Consider the following 20,081-nt stretch of genomic DNA (forward strand, 5'->3'; position numbering starts at 1 on the left):
AATTCTTCACTATTAATGGGATGCACCATGAGCCATACAATCCTATCAACAATGGTCACACTAAAGCTTAGTGATGCCTCTCCATCTTTATATGGGAGAGTCAGGGAGAAATATGGGGAATTATTTATTCAGAGACATCTGTGGAGCATTTTCTGGTGACTTTCAGAAATACTAAGAAAATGAATTGGAAGAAAAGCCAGAGATTCTTCCTTCCTCCCTCCCTTCACCTTATTTGAGTTTTTCCTTCCCATTCTCCTTTGTCATATGGATACAAACATGAAAAACATAAAATATCAAAATGGAACAAAAATGCCGATTTTTAAATGATGATCTCTGAAACTGTATAGCATCTATCATCTGTTTAGAACCTTACAATAATGATTCCAAGGGCGTAAATGTTATACATATATGGGCCACACAAATTTACTCAAGCAAAGACAGCCACATTTTTGCTTTGCATTCCCAAAACCAATAGGCATGAGCTCTTAAAAGTATGTGTAATTGATTACAAGGGGAGCCAGATAAAAGAGTGCAGGTGTTTCTGTGAAAACCTATCATTTTTAATAGAAAAATAAAAAAAAAACATCTAAAGCTCATGTCCTGACTAATCACTCAGATTATAGTTAGAAAGAGAAGACTTTCTCTATCTCTTCATTAGGAAACAATTCACAACAGGAAATGCGGGTATTGACAACTATTTCTTCTGTTTTGAAATGAGACTTGGGGATTGGGTTGGGGGAGGTACTATATTCAAATGGTGAATCTTTCAGAAACTTTTTCCTGTCAGTATAAAGTGGCCTTATATATGGATTTCTTTTTAGAAAAAGAATCTATAAATTGTGTTTATAAATAAGTTTCTAGTAATTATCTTTCTAGACGATTCTGCTAAAACCAAAAAGAATTGTCAAAGCTCCAGAAGAAGCAGTAAGAAAAAGAATAAAGGCAAATATTTCAGCAAGGCAAATCCAAAGCAAACACCGAGACAAATGAGGTTACAGACAATGGTATGAATGTTAATGAACATAAAGGCTGATAGTGGAAATCTGCTAAACGCATAGTTGAGGGAATTGAGAGGACATTTCCCTAACAGTTTGTTTCTGTTGCTTGAAATTTTTTCAAAAAGGTACTGCAGGATGGCCCAATTCAGTCCCAACATCATATTATGCAGATGCATTACAATTCCCTGCTGAAATTCTGTGAAAGGGTTGAGTCTAATTTAGCACAGTTGTTTCACACAATATCATCAGGACCGGTAAAGGAATACCCAAAGCATGTGTGAAAGGGTGAGAAGTGATTGCAGTTTTGCAACCAGGAACTAACTATTCTTTGGAGGTTCACAAATGTGTGAGAAGGGGAAAAGAAACCACATACGACAACGATGAGAAAACTCACACAAGAGTTAGTTAACTTTGGACATTTTACCTTCAACTTGAACATGTATTTTATTGTTTTTATTTCTAATGTAGAAAACAGAGAGTGTTATTATTTTAAAGGAAATGGCCCACCTCAGAAGTCCTTTTATCTTTACAGGCATCCCAAGAAGGAAGATGAGCTGGTGCTCTTGATAGAGTTGATTTCGTACACCCTGGAGGAAGGCTTTTGTCAGACATTTGGGCTCACATTAGGCATGTACTTATATCTTAATTCTTCCAACTGCGGTTTTTCATGAATAAAGATCTATCTCAGCAATCTGCTCACTATTAACCTTTTCACAGGGAGGAAGAATAGATGGCATTTGTTTATTTACCTCTTCTCTTATTCCTTCAACAAAGATTGTGGAATGCTGGTATGAACAAAATGAGCTTTCTTAGTTATTTGAGATTTACAGTTATCTGAGATTTACAGTTAAGAAGACAAACCTGAAACCAATGAACACTCATACCAATTTGATAAGAACTAAAAGATCTTATGAGTCTAAAGAGAATGAAGTGCTTCTCTGCCTAGGAAAAGAAGAAGAAGAAGGAGGAGGAGGAGGAGGAAGAAGAGGAGGAGGATTTAGAGAAGTATTTACATACAGAAAATATCAGACTGTACAAAGACGTACAAAAGATTAGCAATATTTCCCTAGAGGAGGAGGAGGAGAATTTAGAGAAGTATTTACATACAGAAAATATCAGACTGTACAAAGATGTACAAAAGGTTAGCAATATTTCCCTAGACAGAAGTTAAGTGCATATCACTGAATGCTTTGCTACTATTTTTATAAGACCCCTGGCTCCATCCACAAGCCAGATACTGCTGAGTTAAAAAATGATTTAAGCACCGGTGTGTATTCTTGCCAGTTAGCCCTCTCCCATCTCCACCACGTAACCTTATTATTTCTAGGATACGACATTCTTATCACCTTGATCCTGACTTTGGTTTTGGACTCAATGTTTCCTCTGTGGACTTTGTCATGGCTTGCTGTTCTCAGTTCTCCTGTGATTCCCTAAATGCGTAATGCCTCTCTGTTAATTATTTGGCTGGCATTAGGGCCAGACCACCTTGAGAGAAGAGAAATTCAGCAGGCAGGGGAAAAAGTACATGCAAAGGCTCTGAGACGAGATACATGGTTGGTGTTTCCAGATGTGTAAGTCCTTTTGTCTAGCGTATAAAACACATGTGGGTCAGATGAAACTGAAAACACAAAAGTCATCCTTCACTACCTTCTACAGATTAAATTTTTTTTTTTCTGTAGATGGTAGGAATCCACTGACAGTCTTCAAGTAAGGGACAAAGTGGATTAGGTTTGTATGTTAGGAAGTAAAAAAAGGGCAAATAGTATCGAAGCAGGGTTGCTAATAGAAAGCAGTGAACATGGCAATAGAGAGTTGTGGATGGATTTCAGGAATTACTTACGAAGCAGTATCTCAGGACTTGACTTCTTTTCTGTCCCATTCACCGACCCTACTTCTTATTTTTTATTGTATATATATTTAATTGCATTTTAGGTTCTGGGGTACATGTAAAGAACATGCAGGATTGTTGCATGGGTACATACATGCCAATTGGTTTGCTGCCTCCACCCCTATCACCTATATCTGGCATTTCTCCCCATGTTATCCCTCCCCAACTCCCTACCCCCCACTGTCCCTTCCCCGGTCACCTACAACACAGACCTCAGTGTGTGATGCTCCCCTCTCTGTGTCCAAGTGTTCTCATTGTTTGACACCCACCTTTGAGTGAGAACATGTGGTGCTTGATTCTCTGTTCCTGTGTCAGTTTGCTGAGAATGATGGTTTCCAGGTTCATTCATGTGCCTACAAAGGACATGAACTTATTATTTTTTATGGCTGCATAGTATTCCATGGCATATATGTACCACATTTTCCCTGTCCAGTCTATCATCAATGGGCATTTGGGTTGGTTCCAAGTCTTTGCTATTGTAAATAGTACTGCAATAAACATACGTGTGCACGTGTCCTTATAATAGAATGATTTATAATCCTTTGAATATATACCCAGTAATGGGATTGCTGGGTCAAATGAAATTTCTATTTCTAGGTCCTTGAGGAATCACCACACTGTCTTCCACAATGGTTGAACTAATTTACACTCCCACCAACAGTGTAAAAGTGTTCCTATTTCTCCACATCCTCTCCAGCATCTGTTGTCTCCAGATTTCTTAACGATCGCCATTCTAACTGGCATGAGATGGTATCTCAATGTGGTTTTGATTTGCATTTCTCTAATAAGCAGTGATAATGAACATTTTTTCCTATGTTTGTTGGCTTCATATGTGACTTCTCTTCAAAAGTGTCTGGTCATATCCTATGCCCACTTTTGAATGGATTTTTTTTTTCTTATAAATCTGTTTTAGTTCTTTGTAGGTTTTGGATATAAGTCTTTTGTCAGATGGTAGACTGCAAAAATTTTTTCCCATTCTGTTGGTTGCCAGTTTACACTAATGATTGTTTCTTTTTCTGTGCAGAAGCTGTGGAGTTTGATTATGTCTCATTTGTCTATTTTGGCTTTTGTTGCCAATGCTTTTGGTGTTTTAGTCATGAGGTCCTTGCCTATGTCTATGTCCTGAATGGCTTTGCCTAGGTTTTCTTCTAAGGTTTTTTATGGTGTTAGGTCTTATGTTTAAGTCTTTAATCCATCTGGAGTTAATTTTAGTGTAAGATGTCAGGAAGGGGTCCAGTTTCTGCTTTCTGTACATGGTTAGCCAGTTTTGCCAACACCATTTATTAAACAGGGAATCCTTTCCCCATTGCTTGTTTTTGTCAGGTTTGTCAAAGATCAGATGGTTGTAGATGTGTGGCATTGCCTCCAAGGCCTCTGTTCTGTTCCATTGGTCTATATCTCTGTTTTGGTACCACTACCATGCTGTTTTGATTACTGTAGCCTTGTTTGAAATCACGTAATGTGATACCTCCAGCTTTGTTCTCTTTGCTTAGAATTGACTTGATTATGTGGGCTCTCTTTTTGGTTCCATATGAAGTTTAAGATGGTGTTTTCCAGAAGGTCATTGGTAGCTTCAAGGGGATAGCATTGAATCTATAAATTACTTCGGGCAGTATGGCCATTTTCATGATATTGATTCTTCCTAACCACGAATGTGGAATGTTTCTCCATCTGTTTGTGTCCTTTCTTATTTTGTTGAGCTATGATTTGTAGTTCTCCTTGAAGAGGTCCTTTACATTCCTTGTTAGTTGTATTCCTAGGTATTTTATTCTCTTTGCAGCAATTGTGAATGGCAGTTTGTTCTTGATTTGGCTCTCTTCAAGTCTGTTATTGGTATATAGGAATGCATGTGATTTTTGCACATTGATTTTGTGTCCTGAGACTTTGCTGAAGTTGCTTATCAGTTTGAGGAGATTTTGGGCTGAGATGATAGGGTCTTCTAAATTTATAATCATGTTGTCTGCAAATAGAGACAATTTGACTTCCTCTTCTCCTAACTGAATGTCCCTTATTTCTTTTTTTGCCCGATTGCTCTGGCTAGAACTTCCAAAACTATATTGAATAGGAGTGGTGAGAGAGGGCATCCTTGTCTAGTGCCAGATTTCAAAGAAAATGCTTCCAGTTTTTGCCCATTCAGTATGATATTGGCTGTTGGTTTGTCGTAAATAGCTTTTATTATTTTGAGATATGTTCCTTCAATACCTAGTTTCTTGAGAGTTTTTAGCATAAAGGGCTGTTGAATTTTGTCAAAGACCGTCTCTGCATCTATTGAGATAATCATGAGGTTTTTGTCTTTGGTTCTGTTTATGTGGTGAATTTGGTGAATTACGTTTATAGACTTGTATGTTGAACCAGTCTTGCATCCCCAGATGAAGCCTACTTGATCGTGATGGATAAGCTTTTTGATGTGCTGTTGCAATCTGTTTGCCAGTATTTTATTGAAGATTTTTGCATCTATGTTCATCATGGATATTGGCCTGAAGTTTTTTTCTTGTCGAGTCTCTGCCGGGTTTTGGTATCAGGATGATGTTGGTCTCATAAAATGATTTGGGAAGGATTCCCTCTTTTTGTATTGTTTGGAATAGTTTCAGAAGGAATGGTACCAGCTCCTCTTTGTATGTCTGGTAGAATTCAGCTCTGAACCCATCTGGACCTGGGCTTTCTTTGGTTGGTAGGCTCTTAATTGCTGTCTTAACTTCAGCCCTTGTTATCGGTCTGTTCGTGGGTTTGACTTCTTCCTGATTTAGGCTTGGGAGGGTGTAAATGTCCAGAACTTTATCCATGTCTTGCAGGTTTACTGGTTTATGTGCATAGAGTTGTTTGTAGTAATCTCTGATGGTGTTTGTATTTCTGTGGAATCTGCGGTGATATCCCCTTTATTGTTTTTTATTGCATCTATTTGATTCTTCTCTCTTTTCTTTTTTATTAATCTGGCTAGTGGTCTATTTAGTTAATCTTTTCAAAAAACCAACTACTGGATTTATTGATTTTTTGAAGGTTTTTTTGTGTTTTTATTTCCTTCAGTTCTGCTCTGATTTCAGTTATTTCCTGTCTTCTCATAGGCTTTGAGTTTTTTTGATCTTGCTCCTCTAGCTCTTTCTATTTTGACAGTAGGGTGTCGATTTTAGTTCTTTCCTTCCTTCTCATATGGGCATTTATTGCTATAAATTTTCCTCAAGACTGCTTTAAATTGTCCCAGAGATTCTGGTATGTTGTGTCTTCATTCTCATTGGTTTTGAAGAACATCTTTATTTCTGCCTTCATTTCATTGTTTATCCAGTCAACATTCAAGAGTCAGTTGTTCAGTTTCCATGAAGTTGTGTGGTTCTGAGTTAGTTTCTGAATTCTGAGTTCTAACTTGATTGCCCTGTGGTCTAAGAGACTGTTATGATTTCCGTTCTTTTGCATTTGGTGAGGAGTGATTTACTTCCAATTATGTGGTCAATTTTAGAGTAGGTGTGATGTGGTACTGAGAAGAATATATATTCTGTGGATTTGGGGTGGAGAGTTCTGTAGATGTCTATTAGGTTTTCTTGGTCCAGGTCTGAGTTCAAGTCCTGGATATCCTTATTAATTTTCTGTCTTGTTGATCTGTCTAATATTGACAGTGGAGTGTTAAAGTGTCCCACTGTTATTTTGTGGGAGCCTAAGTCTCTTTGTAGGTCATTAAGAACTTGCTTTATGTATCTGGATGCTCCTGTATTAGGGGCATATATATTTAGGATCGTTAGCTCTTCTTGTTGCATTGATCCTTTTGCCATTATGTAATGCCCTTCTTTGTCTTTTTTGATCTTTGTTGGTTTAAAGTCTGTTTTATCAGTCTAGGATTGTAACTCCTGCTGTTTTTGCTCTCCATTTGCTTGGTAAATCTTCCTCCAATTCTTTATTTTGAGCCTTTGTGTATCCTTGCATGTGAGATGGGTTTCCTGAATACAGCATACTGATGAGCTTTGGCTTTTTATCTAATTTGCCTGTCTGTGTCTTTTGATTGGGGCATTTAGCCCATTTACATTTAAGGTTAATATATGTGAATTTGATCCTGCCATTGTGATGCTAGCTGGTTGTTTTGCCCATTAGTTGATGCAGTTTCTTCATTGTTTCAATGCTCTTTACCATTTGGTATGTTTTTGGAGTGGCTGGTACTGATTGTTCCTTTTTATGTTTAGTGCTTCTTTCAGGAGCTCTTGTAAAAGCAGGCCTGGTGGTAATGAAATCTGTGAGTAATTGCTTGTTCATAAAGGATTTTATTTCTCCATTTCTCCTTTGCTTATGAAGCTTAGTTTGGCTGGATATGAAATTCTAGGCTGAAAGTTCTTTTCTTTAAGGATGCTGAATATTGGCCCCTATTCTCTTCTGACTTGTAGGGTTTCTGCTGAGAGATCTACTATGAGTCTGATGGGCTTCTTTTTGTGGGTAACCCAACCTTTCTCTCTGGCTGTCCTTAGCATTCTTTCCTTTATTTCAACCCTGATTATGTGCCTTGGGGTTGCGCTTCTTGAGGAATATATTTGTGATGTTGTCTGTATTTCCTGGACTTGAATGTTGGCATGGCTTGCTAGGTTGGGGAAGTTCTCCTGGATAATATCCTGAAGAGTATTTTCCAGCTTGGATTCATTCTCTCTGTCACATTCAGGTACACCTATCAAAAGTAGATTAGGTCTTTTCACATAATCCCATATTTCTCGGAGGCTTTGTTCATTTCATTTTACTCATTTTTTTAAATCTTGCCTTCTTATTTTATTTCGTTGAGTTGATCTTCAATCTCTGATATCCATTCTTCTGCTTAGTCGATTTGGCTATTGAAACTTATGTCTGCTTCACGAAGTTCTCATGTTGTGTTTTTCGCTCCATCAATTCATTTATATTCCTCTCTAAGCTGTTTATTCTCTTAGCATTTCATCAAACCTTTTTCAAGGTTCTTAGTTTCTTTGCATAGAGTTAGAACATGATCTTTTAGCACACCGAAGTTTGTTATTACCCACCTTCTGAAGCCTGTTTCTGTCAATTCATCAGACTCATTCTCTATCCAGCCTTGTTCTTTGCTGGTAAGGAGTTGTGATCCCTTGCAGGAGGAGAGATGTTCTGGTTTTGGGTATTTTCATCCTTGTTGCACTGGTTTCTTCCCATCATTGTGGATTTATCTACCTGTGGTCTTTGTGGTTGGTGACTTTCAGATGGGGTCTCTGAGTAGATGTCCTTTTTTCTGCTGATGAAGTTATTTCTTTCTGTTTCTTAGTTTTCCTTCTAACGGTCAGGTCCCCATGCTGTAGGAATGCTGGAGGTCCACTCCAGACCCTGCTTGCCTGGGGATACCTGTAGCGGCTACAGAACAGTAAGGGTTGCTGCCAGTTTCTTCTTCTGTTATCTTTGTCCCAGGAAGGATACCTGCCAGATGTCAGTCTGAGCTCTGCTTTATGTGGTGTCTCTTTGGTTACACGGGGATCAGGGAGCTGCTTGAGGAGATAGTCTGTCATTCATAGGAGTTCAAGTGCTGAGCTGTGACCTCCATTGTTCTGTTCAGAGCTACTGGGGAGGTCCATTTAAGTTGGCTGCAACAAAACTCATAACCACCTTTTTTCCCCAGGTTCTCTGTCCTGGGAAGGTCGGGCTTTATTTATAAGTTACTGTCCTTCTGCTGCCTTTTTTCAGAGATGCCCTGTCCAGCGCAGAGGTAGCCTTGTCACAGTGTGCCAGCAGAGGTGTTGCTGAGGTGCTGTGGGCTCTGCCCACCTGCTGTGTGAACTTCCTTGCAGTTTTGTTTATAGGGGTATAGTTAGAACTACCTCGGTAACGGCAGACTGTCTCTGTAATGGCAGACTGTCTCTGTATTGGTGGACTCCCTCTGTAATGGCAGACTACCTCGGTAATGGTGGACTGCCTCGGTAATGGCAGATGCCCTTCCGTCCACAGAGCTGGACCATCCCAGGTCCATCTGTGTTTGGTGTAAAACTCTCAGTCCAGAGCATTTTAGATTGCTGGTCTTTGTGGGGGTGGGACCAGCTGAGCCAGACCACCTGGCTCCCTGTTTCAGCTCCCTTTATTCAGTTGAACAGGTGACTCTGTCTCTCAGGTGTTCCAGTTGCTAGTTGAAATGGCACCTGGATTTGTGTGAGTTTTTGTGCAGAGACCTGCTGCGCTGGCTGAAACAGCCATGCTGGAGACTTATGGCACTTTCCACCCAGGAATCTCCTGGTCTGTGGGCCAGGAGTAAAAACTCATTTGGAAATGTGGTGATCACTCACCCTCTGCATTTTCGCTGGGAACTGCAATCCAGAGCTGTTCCTATTCAGCCATCTTGGATGCACTCCACCACAGACCCTATATACCCAGATATTGTTCCCTATCTGGGTATTAAAATAGGGTCACTATCAGAAGGTTGATTCCTAGATTTTTTGCTTAAGATAAAGAATGCTGTGCCTTGATTTTGCACCTACATCCTCTCCCATTTGTACACCTACATGCCCTCATATTTACTACATTATTTAACAAGGTTATTTACTTGTCCAGATTCCCCAGTAGACTTTGAGCAGCCTGATATCAAAAACATTTTTCTTCTTTTTAAAAATCTTGTCCAATTTTGTATAGTCTATTCTTAAAAGAGTGCTTCATGTGTAGAGTATTTTAAATAAGTGTTTGCTGAATAGATGAAGAGAGCGCAGCATCGAGCTCCACAGTGAACAGAGGGGCTGCAGAATCTACTTGAGAGATTTGGAAGTTCCTAGAATATTGGTTCATTGTAGATGGGATTACCTATAGGGAAGTGTATATAAAGGAAGTGTAAAGACGATCACCAGCAATTACTGATGCTGTGCCATGCACCATGCCAAATATTTTACATGGACCATCTCAATAATCATCTAATAGCCTGTGGTTAGATTGTAATTGCTATTACTGATGACATTTTATAGATGCAGAAACAAAAAGTTCCATGGGTGAGTCTTGAGAAGCAACAGATTTTACGAGGTGGGTAGAGGAAGAAGAATCAGAGAATGTGACAAATGGAATAAGCAGAGTTAGGAAGAGAATCTCTGTAAATAAAAAGAGGACCAAGGACAGATCCCCAACAGCATTTGTGGAGGTGGCCTTGGAGGGGGGTCTGGTGGGAGACTTACAAAAAGGAGTCCGAAATTTAGGAGAACTTAGAGGAAATGGAAAAGAGAGTTTTAAAAAGAAAAGGATAACTTGGTAGGCAATGCCTCGGCTGTGAGAGGTCAAGTTATTTAAGGATGAAAGGAGCCTTGAATTTGGCTTTTAGAAGCTTGTTCTGTGCACTGTGAGCTGGGTGGAATTGGTAGAAGACAGAGCAGAGAATGAGGAGTGAGGGCAATGGTTGGGGAGGAAGTGGGGGGAGTCAGCGGCAGCCTTAAGGGAAGAGACACTTGAAGGAAGTATGCTGAGGATGGAAGGAGTTGCAGAGGTCAGTAACCCAAAAAGAAAGAAATTAGAGGTTACATTTTTTTGTTTTCTTAACACAGAAAAAAGATTTATCATTTTGTTTATAGATAAAGGCTGAGGCAAAAGAGCCATTGAGGATGGTACAGATACAGAAGAGAGGGCATAATTGAGATAATAACATCTTAGAGGATGTTGGATGAGATGGGTCAAGAGTACCAGGAGGGGCAAAAGAAAAGACACTTCATCCCCTGACCCTTGTTTGTAGGGTTGGTTCAGGGACAGGTTTGAAACACCGTGTAGTATAAGTCAGAGAAAATGTCAAAGAAAGATGTAGGGAGGATTGGGGAAGTTAGGCATAGAAAAGCTTTTCATGCTATTCCTAATTCAGAACTGGGGCAGGCTATAAAGTTTTATATATTTTTTTCATAAAGAAAAATAAATAAATGTAGTACATCTACGCAATATGATTTTGTACTGAAATGAGCCTCACTATGGTGCCTTCTTGAAAATTAACAGATAAAAGCATAAAGTGTTACAGAAAGTAGTTTCATTTAATTTACTGTATTTCATTTGTTTAACATGGCATTTGCAATTGATGTTCCTCTTTGTGTGATAACCATCTACATATTACCATGCATTCTTCCTCGGAAATTCACCCTCCTTCAAAAGGATTTGCAGACTATATTAGACTTTTCTTTATTTTTAAAAATGTATGTTTCTGAACATAAGAAATACAAAGCTATACATTTCTTAGGTAGATGTATCCAATCATATATTAATGATTATGTCAAATTAAATCATTTCAAACAACAACAATAAAGCAATGGAGACAAAAGGAATGAAGTCAACTACTGGGTGAAATTCAATAGAAAGTAAAAGATTTTGGATTCTGGTATGGTATAATGGGTTCATTTCAGATTTCTTTTTTTCCCAGAGAGGAGGCTTTTCTTACAATAAGACCTCTTAGCAGAATGTTTCAATGACATTTGAGAAGAAATTCAATTCCCAAACAAATAATTGTAATACAGAGTATGAAAAAAAATCAATTTTTAGCCTAAAATATGTCAATTTTTCTAGTATCCTATTCAATGCTAAAAGTAAGGTATTTTTACATATGGCTTCCAGGTAGGGTTTGCTTACAAATACACCAATTAAAATTTAGTTATGCATTGTTACTCAGTCCTTTTCTAGTTGTAATACCAAACTGAGCTATTTTTAAATAAAAGATAAAAGGAGCTCCTCTATTATCTGAATCCACGAGTGTGTATTTTGATGAAGAACTGAAAATCTCCCTCTGGCAATCATTTATTTTGGGAAAAGAAGGGCTATTTAAATACAACTGTGATTTTGCCGGGTTTTGGACTAACCATGTTACCAGGGACTTTAATTTGGTAAAAAGAACAGTGTCGTGTGTTCTGTTTTCTACCTGGATGTTTCTAGAACACCATGTATGTTGGGATTAGGTTTTCCAAAAGGATCTCAAGATCTGAAAACCCGATCAGGTCTTAAGAAGGGCAGCTGCATATGTATTTCATCAATATTATCTCCCAGACACTAATGTTTCTCTGGCTAAAGTATCTTATTTTGGGAGATGTACTGTTTGCATTATTTACCTAAGGAAGGTAACATATTAAGTCATGAGAAGGTAACATATTAAGTCACTATTTACTTTTAGAAATCAATTCATCAGAAATAAATTCTCACTGGCGGGGTGGGAAACAAGATGGCTAAGAGTACTGTTGCTTGTCAGGGGTAAGAAAGGGGTTCCTATAGGGAGCACAGAATCTCCAGAAAGTGGAGCTAGGGAATTATCAGAAAGAGCTTTGCTTGTTTCTTCATTTTGCATGTGCCCCTTGTCTTGAGGAACACTTTTGACACTGAGTTTTTTTAAGTGGAAGTGCTACAAGTGAGCTTTCCAAGAGGCACATCAAAGTATTTTCATGCCGTAAGAGTCTGATTTCAGCTAAGTTCATTTGAACAGACTTTTTTGACCTGCTCACGTGAGTGACATGTCTAAATTGCTTAAAGATATGCTAATTTATTTCTCTTCCCTCAGATTTATGGAAAGTTCATAAAAGCTAAATTCTTGTCTTGCATTGTGGAAGAGCGAGCACAAGTTGGTCTTATGAATGTGATTCTCAGATAGACCAAATGCAGGATGGATTTTCAGAAAGTATTTAGTTGCTCCCTTAAATCTCTTAGCTAAAGAAACTAGGTTGGTAATTATGACATTTCTACTACAGTATTTATTGGTAACAAGAGTCTTAAAATAATGTTATAACAGCCTTTTTAAAATAGCATTCTATGAACCATTTGTCTAAGTCTTTGGGAATATCCAAAGGTCTTTGTTTAAATTTCTTTAAAGAAAAATAACTGGTTATATATCATAAATATGGAGCTTATTTGTAAATAAATCAGTATTGCTTCCTTAGGCAATTAGGTACTAAATTTTGGATATTTACAATTTTTGACTATTAGTCACTTTTCTTCTAGTTATTACCAAAACTAATATTAGATACCAACAATTAGCTTTAAATTACCCTGTCCCATGCAAAGTTTATTTAGTTAGCCAACAGCCTTGTGAAGAACACACTAGTATCACTTTCTTCTTGTTGATGAGGATTCTGAAGGTCAGAAATGGTGCGCGATTGGCTTAAGACCTTCTAGCCAGAATGTGGCAAAATTAAGGTCCAGTTTCATAATCTCTGACCCCAAATACAGTGTTCTTTCCACTGACAGCAAACAGAGCTGCCTCTCCATGATGTGTGGTTTACTGCAGCTACTCTCATGGTTTTCTATACTCTCATGGAGAACAGAAAAACACAACAGGATTATTTCTCATAGCAGAAACAGGAAATGATTTTTGTCTCCCAAAGAATAGAAAATTTCCAGTCCTGTTTCATACATAGGAAGTTTCAGGACTTTCCAAATTACAGTTCTTTCCATGCATGTTGCTGTCAATAAAGTCAGTCAGTGTGATTAATGCAAGCCACACTCCCACAGACAGAAGCACTCCCTAAGTTCTTCTAAATCTTTGTATCAGATGCCTTCTGCTGTGCAAATACACAAAATCTCACCTCATCTAGAGACACTTCACTCTGAGGCACATGTTGGAAATGTATGCAGACCTAATTACAGAGTTACTGTCTAGCAGGAGAAGTATTTTCTTGGGGATATTGGACTGTCATATGAAGGGTCAAGGATGTAGCATTTTTGGGGTAGAAATTCATCTTCCTCTACACTTCTTTGCCAATCAAGTTGCAGAACAAAATATTGCATGATAAAAGGTAACGTAAGAAAAAACATATTTATTACTCCTTTTCACTAATTTCTTAGCTAACTGTGACCCTTAGTACAATTTTGGTGGAGACCATGAAGGTAGGTTGAAGAGTGTAGGATTTGAGTGAACATGGACTACTCTGTCAAAATTGAGTCATCCACATTTCCATGATGAAATGGTACAGTGTTTAGGGGCACAGAATCTGATTCAGGCTGCCAAGGTGTGAACACTGGCTATACCACTTATTACCAGTTTGTCCTAGGGGCAAGACACTTAGCATTCCGTGCCTCAGTTTACTCACTTTTAGAATGGTATACTTCTAGTACCTATCACATTGTGTGACTATGAGGTTTAAAGAAGTTCATATCTATAGAATATTTCAAACAATCCCTGGTATATAGCCATGTTTGCAAATAAAAATATTGTCCTCAAATAGTGACTGTTTGTACTTAGTAAAATTACAGTCATAGAAATTTTGAGTAAGGAGGAACAATGTTGGAATTGGAAGTGGAGCATTATGTAGTAAAGAAATTCAAATTATTTTACCCCAAAATGTATTTTCTTTGACATATATATTTATATTTATTTACATTTTTATTATTATTATTTTTTAATTTAGAGACAAAGTCTCACCGTGTTGCCAGGCTGGAGTGCAGTGGTGTGATCATGGCTCACTGCAGCCTCAACCTCCTAAGCTCAAGCAATTCTCTGCCTCAGCCTCCTTGAGTAGCTGGGACTACAAGTGTGCACCACCATTTCTGGCCTTCATTGTCATCGTTTTGAATGGCTGCCTCACAGGGCCAGTCAGACTAAGGTGGAAGAAATTTGTCTCTGTAAAAATCCTCATTAATGTAACCAGGCCTTTCCTTTCTAGGCATTTCCTGGATCTAGAAAAAATTTACTGAATCTGATACCTTTAAAGTTCTGAAACGACATTTGCTGTGTGTTCTCTCTGAGGAATGCTTAATTATAAAGCTGATACCCAAGCCCTATTTAAATTTAAAAGGCCCTTTTGCTGTTTTTCTTTTGATGCTGTTTTTGGAAATTTTTTTTCAGTGGATTAAAATATATTTTCCCCCCTAAAATCTCCAAAACCTTTGTGCTTGGTACTTCTGTTTGCTTCCTTTCTTAAATATCTTTTTCCCATTTACTTTTACTCCATCTACTTTTTCTTTCTTCTTGCCATATTAGAGGACTTTCAATGACTCAGACCTCTTAAGGAACTTGTCATTCACCTCTTAAGGAGTATGGAAAAAAGGTGCCACTCACCCCTTTTTGGGGGTTTCTGTCTTCCTTGTGGAGGTTCAAGAGTCATATGCAGATTTTTTTCAGTTCTAAATCTTTGCTTCATATTTTATTGCCTGATTTCTTTGGTTTTTGGGGGTATGAGAAATTACTTTGCATTGGGAGAAAATTTGGTCTCTCTCTGTCTAATGGCTAAGAGATACAGTTTTAGAAGTCACTATTGGAATTGCTTATAATAAATAGTTATTACTATAAGAGGTCATTGTTTCTTTGGATATTTTGTATAAGCATGGTTCTGGGCACCTAAAGGGTTTGGAAACACTCCCTACTGAGAGAGAAGATTGCCATGGGGAATGAACTTATCACATAGTGGGCTGCTTGACATTGGGTTGCCTACCAGCTTTGGAGGAATGTTCTCGCAGTGAGGTGCACTGTGAAAGTGTTTTGTGGCTAAGACCTCATGGCATTTTTCTCTAGTGGCATGGAATTCAGTATGGTTCTGCCCTGAGTTCAGTGATCCAGTTAAAAGATAAAAACTCAATTAAAAGCAACCTATCTAAATAAAATTGGTCTCCTCATAAAATCCCATGGTAGAGTTCTATGATTTTATGTTGCCTCGATGTCCATTTTTAATATTCCTTTAACACAGTCAACCTTCTTGAAAAAGCTTAAGTTTGGTGTCTTTTTGTGCTCTGAGATGTAAATTTGCTAGCCATTTTCTCTAAAATTCAGTAAAATCTTCTTCCAGATAAACTTTAAACTTTTCTGTTTACAAAGGCATAGTTTAAATCCAACTGTCCTTTTAATTAGTGAGTTTTCCTTGTCATATGGCTGAAATTCTAAAATCAAAACTGTAGTCTTTGTGCATACATGTGTATGTTGTGTGTTGTGTCTACATATATGTCTATTCATGTTTATATATTGTCTATACATAGTACCAAATTAATTTAAAAATAAATGAGTACTCATAAATTAAATAATCTCAAATACTTTTCAAGTTCATGTGACTTTAATATCTTTATCAGTAGATAAAGATAATTTAAAAATTATTGGTTGAACAAAAGAGAAACGTCTTCAGAATTTAATGTCATTTTTGTCTGGGTCTGTTAATCAGATACTACCTGTTAGATGTCTTGAAGCTTTTAACATGTGGGAAAATTATACCCTTGTGAGCAAAATTTGAAGCATATTTCTTTCTCTCTACCTGATTTCTCCAGATTTTGGTAACTATTTGTGAGTATTCATAATTTATGACAATACGATTATTTATATCAATTCAGTAAGAATCTAATTTCTTTTATAACAGGACAAAATTGGAGACACTGGTTATTTTACCAAGGCTTTGATTGAAAGCGCATATTTTGAGATATGACCAGATTGCTTTAAGGAATTGAGGTTGGCTTTATAGAGCTGATAAAAGCCCCTTGGAAAGACTGGCCTGGTACTTTTTCTTTGTGGTTCCTTTACAAAGTTCCTGACCTGTGGTGAGTAAAGATTGCTACTTTCGGACAGGCCCAGGAACCTCAGTTATTTTGGGATCTTGAGAAAAGAGAAATTACAGGTATTTACAGTCTGATGGCAAAAACTTGGCTTGAATAGGCTAGAGAAGGTTTTAAAACGTCTATCCTGAGATTCCTTATGAAAAAGTTCTAACAAAGCAACTTAAAAGAGCCTACATGGCCAATAATTACTCTTGGGGTAGTTTATGCAAATAATCAGGCCAAGTATAATAAGACTAAAATTTATTTTGCAAATAATTTGGTTCTACTATGATTTGCCTTTGGTAAAAATAGGTGACTTGCAAGAGAAAAATTATGTTTCCTTAGAAACTGCAGTACACTTGTTATTAGATTCTAGCTTTGCCCATTTCTTTTGATTTTTAAAACTATTAGTCTACAATTGGGATGGGATCCCGAATTCTTTCCTGCATAGGAGTCTTCAAACCACCATTTTCAAAATTTTTCTTCTAATTTTCTTTCTTGGAATCACTAGATATTAAAATTATGGTTTTCTTAAAGCCCTGAAAACTGAAGTAAGACAACTTAAACTTTAAGAGAAATAACATCAACTCATATATAAACAATCTTCATGGCTGTCTGCTGATGTATGAACTTCTCAGAAAGTTCATTTGAATACCTGATACAAACTACACTCCAAAAATGTTGTCAGGTTGTCACTGTAATCTGAAGATGCTTCAGAGACTCTAGAAAAACTATTGTGTAGACTTACTGCTCCATACATTAAACTTTTTCTTGCATTTCTACAGAAATGTCTCTTATTAAAGATCTGTTTTACTGTATTATATATAGAAGTCTCACCCATCTGCAGTGCCACCTCTTGGAATGGGACACAGCTGTTTAACTGAATTGATCTATTCTCAGGCTTGAGAGAATGACTGAAGAAAATATAGGACAATATGTTTAAATAGCCTCTTTTTTGTTTATCCCAATTTGTCATTCTACTTTTTGTTTATATCTGTCTAACAACCTTGAACCCAAATTTCTCCAAAGCTATGGTTTTGGAGACAGTTATGGTTTTGGCTGTTTGGCTTTAAATATATGAAACTTGTTTTAAGTTTTAAAATGAGGACTGAAGGAAATAAAAATATTTTAAACCAAAATATATTTTCTTTGTTATATTTTGAAATGGCTGCCAGGGGGTCAACTGACTGAAGTGGGGAAATCTGCCTCTGTAGAGAATTCTCATTAATGCAGACAGGCATTTCCTGGATTTAAGAGAGGTTAACTGAGTCTGACACCTTTAAAGGTCTGAAAAGAGACATTCTTCTTCTATTCTTTCTGAGGGTTGTTCTCTATGTGGCTTCATCTACATAATAAGGCCACCTTGGCTAGCCAGGACTCTTTTTTCTCCCTGTCATAACTATTGGCACTAACCCTGACTTACTAGAAGCACCTGCTTTTGGCCATGCTCTGAGCCTTCATTCTTTCTATAACCTCAAGGTGGTATATAAGTTTCTGTACCTTATTGTTGGTTGGGGTCTTCATTCTGAGGGCTCCTGTGTATACACATTAAATAAATGTGTATGCCTTTTATCCTATTAATCTGCCTTTTACAAACTGATTTTTCAGCAAACCTTTAGGGGGGTCAACAGCCATGGCCCCCACAGTAGCCTACTCTGTTTTTTTAATGACACAACTTTTTTTTAACCTTGGTAAAATAACCAGTGTCTCCAATTTTGTCCTGTTATACCTATTGCTGAAAACTTCTGGTGCCTCCATTTCATTGTTGGGAAGTTTTAGTTTTATTTTGATTTCTATTTTTAAATTTTTTTTTTTGAGACAGAGTCTTGTTTTATTGTCCAGGCTGGAGTGCAGTGGTGCAGTCTTGACTCACTGCAACCTCTGCCTACCAGGTTCAGCAATTCTCGTGCCTCAGCCTTCCAAGTAGTTGGGATTATGGGCATGTGCCACCATGTCCAGCTAATTTTCAGTTTTAAAGAGAAATAAAGTAATACACTAAAACTGTTTATACAGAATTTCTTATCAAATTCCATTTAGAGTCTGGTTCTATTAGCACAGTAATAGAAAAAATCTCAATCCCATTCTAAGAAAGCATTATGGTGTGTTCTGAAATAGCTATGTATCTGGTTATTGTTGATGATGGGCTATTTCTCTGGAACAGTTTTTATCACTAGACAGAAGAACAGAACTATAGGGATGTTTTCATTCCTATTTTGGGCTATTTCTTTGTGAGTCTACCATTAGGTGATACTTAATGAAGAACATTGTAGTCCTTTATTAATATATATGATATTATAGGATATATATCCTGTAATATAATATTTCATATATCATATAATTTATATATTTCATATATATGAAAGATTTCAAACTATAATATTTTATGACTCTTATCACTCTTTTTTTCCTGATTTCTTGCCTTCTTTTCTTGTTGAATGGTATGTGGCAGCTTCGACATAGAAAAAGATACAAACTGCAGATATGGTACCATTGAAACAAACAGGTATGTTCTTTTTCTGCCTTTAAAAAAAATATCCTGAGCTTTTTCTGTGCTAATCACTGTTTAAAGAAAGCATACTCTCAAATAATTTTTACTTTCCTTATGTGACACAGATTTTTGTTTTAGTATTTATTGTAATAACTCACATTATAACTATAACTGGTATGTATAGGGTAATTGTTTTGCAATTTATCATAATGTGTCTACTTGTATTTCAAATTATAGTGGAATCAAGATCATGTCAGTCTTATAAAATTAGTAAGATATGTTCCCTTGACATTCTGTTTGACATATTCTTTAATTTTTTAAAACAATGAAGAGTTGGTTTGTTTAATTGTATTATTGCCTTTTTAGTTTTGTTTGTGTTCTATTGGTGTGTTAATAGCTGTGTTTGCCTAAGTCGTATACAGAAAAATAAAAGTGCAATATGCCCAATTCTGTAAGAATAAAATTTCACTAGTATGTAATGAGTTGTGTAAATGTATTGCATCATTTTATTACTAACAACCTGTCAATAGATAGACATAGAAATCTGTATTAACTGTGAATTTGGTTTCACTGTACAGAAAGCAGGATATGGTCTATACATCATTATATGATTTACACACTCATCACCAGTCACTGTCTGAGGGAGCTCCTTCAAGAGTGGTGGCAGGCGTACAGGGAGGAGGTCATAAAGCAGCTAATGGGGGCAGTCAAAAAATCAGGCAGATGTAAGTAAAATACATGTAAAATAGGCAAGAGAACATCCATTAAAGAGTTGTTTAAATGGTACCCAAAGTATGAAATGCGAGGAGAAATGCAGTCAGACCAAAGACCTAGTGTTGACAACTTGCCAAAATACTTTTCTTCTTTCATTTGATTGTTACTGTGCTATACATTGCACATAGTTACGTATTCATTATCTCATTATCTCAGTAACATGATGAATCCCTGCCTTTGTTTAGGGGAAGTAAAGGAGATTATTGAGCTCATTATCACATAAATTTAAAAAAAATTCCACAGATGAGCAGTGCTCAGTTTAAGAAAGAAACAATCTAATTCATTTAAGTATTTTCATAATTAAAATTTTATTAATTTAGAACTCTAAATCAAATACTCCATATTTGACTTTATAAATGCACATAAACGCATATATAAGCATATAAAATGAGTGCATATATATGAATAAATTACATATTTATAATAGTTATTTTACATAATGTGATTATTTCTTTAAAATCCAATTGAACATATAAGCTTTCATTTCTATTCAGTTCTAGAAGCCTTGTTCTAGTTCTTGTAAGCCAACACA

This window comes from Callithrix jacchus, chromosome 2 (genome assembly GCF_049354715.1).
Source record: "Callithrix jacchus isolate 240 chromosome 2, calJac240_pri, whole genome shotgun sequence".
Taxonomy (NCBI): domain Eukaryota; kingdom Metazoa; phylum Chordata; class Mammalia; order Primates; family Cebidae; genus Callithrix; species Callithrix jacchus.